This window comes from Ascaphus truei, chromosome 2 (assembly GCF_040206685.1).
Source record: "Ascaphus truei isolate aAscTru1 chromosome 2, aAscTru1.hap1, whole genome shotgun sequence".
Lineage (NCBI taxonomy): Eukaryota > Metazoa > Chordata > Amphibia > Anura > Ascaphidae > Ascaphus > Ascaphus truei.
This window is the reverse complement of record NC_134484.1, coordinates 239,375,495-239,378,387: the sequence shown is the minus strand read 5'-3', so window position 1 is coordinate 239,378,387 and position 2,893 is coordinate 239,375,495. Positions and strand designations below refer to the sequence as shown.

The window sequence follows — 2,893 nt, the reverse complement described above, 5'->3', positions numbered from 1 at the left end:
ATGTCGATATTTTTCACCCACATATACCCATGTTGTATGAAATCCTGATTGCCATACATAAATCTGTATTCTAAATAATTCATGAATTTATTGGCATAAGCCATTGTGCATTTTGCCACAATGTACCTTTCCCTAAAATGACGAAGGCAAGAAAGGCAGAATCAGCCAGCATTTGGACCTCCCAAAGTCATTACACGCATCGTGTGGCAACTACGGCCACAATTCTGAAGATCTCAACTTGAAGACTTCCCATGGAAGACTGTTGTATATGGGATAAGTGGTATTGTAATACAATATGCAGTATCATATTGTTGAACAGAGACACCGTGAATATCTTTGCTCAGATGAAGAAGCAACTAGAAATGTAAAGTTTAGGGATGATTGAAATCTCTTCAAAGCAGGGACTTAGTTATTCACTAAAAGCAAGAAATACAAGTCTGAAAGTAATTTTTGAACCTCCAAAGTTATCAGACATACTTGGAAACGAGAGGACATTTTCAATGTAATACTTCCTGGTAAAACATTTTATAAATAAATAAATATTACGTGGCATCTACACCCACAAGTCTAAAGACCTCACTGAAGAATTCACAAAGAAGACATTGATATACTGTATAAGCAGTCTTAATACAATATTCAAAAATCAAAGGTCCCAAAGACAAAACTTTGGGGAAGGTAAAACTTTTGGAAACAACAGGCTTAGTTGGACTTTGAAAATAGCAAAGCTGAGAGCACAATAGGATAATGGCAAACCTGGTAAGGGTCTAAGCAGCAGGGCTGTCTAACGTTACAGGTAGTTCCTTAAGGGTGAATGGGTTTGAAGAGCAAATATTGTATGAAGATGCAAAAGTGAGCTAAACATAATTGTAAGTGTTGAATACATGTTTGGTAAGTTAGTGGCTTGATCTATATCTGCGGAGGCTGACAATTATGGCATTTTTAACCAAGATTCGTCATTGTCTTCAATTGAAAATTTTGTTTGGAAAAGGACAGATTGTCCGGTGTATATTTCAAAAGTAACCTAATCTTTATGATTCTTAATGCATAGAACATCAAAATAACAAAGGCCTCAGGGAGATTTGAACTCCCGACCCCTGGTTTACAAGACCATTGCTCTAACCCCTGAGCTATGAAGCCACTAGAAAGACTCTTTAAAACAATCTTTGAAGAGATTGGAGGCAGATTGCGGTGGATGACATCGTGGCTCAATAGCTTCCTGATACGACGGGATTCGGAGGGTGAAGACTTTAAAAGGTAAGATAAATATTGAATCTATGTAATTGTCTTTTTTCAGGTTTTTCTTTGTATTTTTTTCTTTTTATGTTTTTGATTGACCATTGACTGCTAATGTTTTTATCTGTGCCCCTTTTACAGATAAATATTGTGACAGACAATGCATTTTTGGCAAATGCTTGTTTTGAATTGATTGTTATTTTTTATATTTATATTACAGTAATTGTTTTAACAGAATTGTTTAATTGTTTATTTAATTGTATTCTAGTATTTTGAGATAATATAATTTGTATTATTTTGTGTTTTGGTGTTAGATTAATTTTATTGATGTGTATTTGAGGCTTTGTAGTTCTTTTATTCTTGTGGTGTTTAGGTGCTTGTTTATTTCTTTAATTGTTGTGTATTTTTGTGCTTGATGATTTTATTTATAGGTTGGCCATTGACTGGTTTATCATGCCCATATTATATGGGAAAGTGAATGTATCACATGGTTATGATGTATCACTGTGTCAATCAATGGATACATTTTGGGTATAATGGCCCCAGGGTGGGTGGTTAGGCCTCCCAGGTGGGTAGCGGGGGAGGGTGGGTTAATTACTAATTACTATTGCGGTTATTAACCACTAAGTTGATTAAGGGGTTAGGGACCATTAGATTGTATTTTTTCTTATTGTATTATTGTTTTCCTGCCAACGGAGGACATGGACGTGAAGCATGGTGATGAGGACGTCCTGCACCTTGGCAGGGGTAAGTAGAAGAAGTTTTATTTACTTTATGCTGCTGTATATTGTTTTATTTAGAATGGACAAATGCACTATTATCCTTATCTGGATAATAGTAATTTTGCCCATTACTGTACTGTATGTGTTGGGTGGGGGGGGGGGGTTGTTGTTGTTGGGGGTAGACGAGGTGGGTAGTAGGGTTGTTGTGATTTTTAATGTTTATTGTGGGTAGCTGGGGTGGGTGAAGGTGGCATTTGGCCCGAGTTGGGTGTTTCTGCCTACCGGGTGGTTGCGGGAGTGTTAACCCCTTCATTACCTTAGTGGTAATAACCGCTAAGGTAATAATGGGGTTAACTCCTCCCGCAATCCCCCAGAAGGCCTAAACACCCACCATGAGCCAAATACCCCCTTCACCCACCCCGCTACCCACAATAAACATGGGACTGGTAGTTAACCCCTTCATTGCCTTAGGGGTTAGCCACTAAGGTAATGAAGCTACTTGTAAATGCATTTTTTTCCAAAGTCCTGCTCACGGATCCCATCTTGCCACCCTTCAGCTGGCAATATGAATCTTTGAGAAACACGCAATTCTAAGGCTCCGATTATCTATTTGGAGCTACTAGAATAGTGTGATATCAGAAAAAATGCAAAATCCAGGTGTGGTGAGTTTTTCAAATCACCAAAAAATGCTTTTCCCGTGCTATTTAACAACTTATCAAGGCTTTCAGAATAGCTACCTAGCAAAATATTGCGATAGCTTCTCAGAATCCTCGATAAGGTTATTATCGGAGATACTAGAATGAGGCCCTATGTGTTTTGGTCTATGCTTATGTAGCAGGGTCTCCCCTGGCCCCCCTCACCTGCGTGGAGTAGCTGGGACCCCCACGGTATGTCAGGCAGTTGCAGGAGCGTGTGCGTCGCCGTGGCCTCCCGGTGGC

The 2,893-nt window shown here is 39.0% G+C and overlaps 1 non-coding gene across 1 annotated transcript; it reads right to left on the bottom strand.

Moving 5' to 3' along the window:
* Nucleotides 1-1,064: 1,064 nt before the first annotated feature.
* TRNAT-UGU (transfer RNA threonine (anticodon UGU)) lies at nt 1,065-1,137 on the bottom strand. Its single transcript has one exon. It is a non-coding gene; the product is annotated as a tRNA-Thr (tRNA).
* Between the last annotated feature and the right edge of the window lie 1,756 nt (nt 1,138-2,893).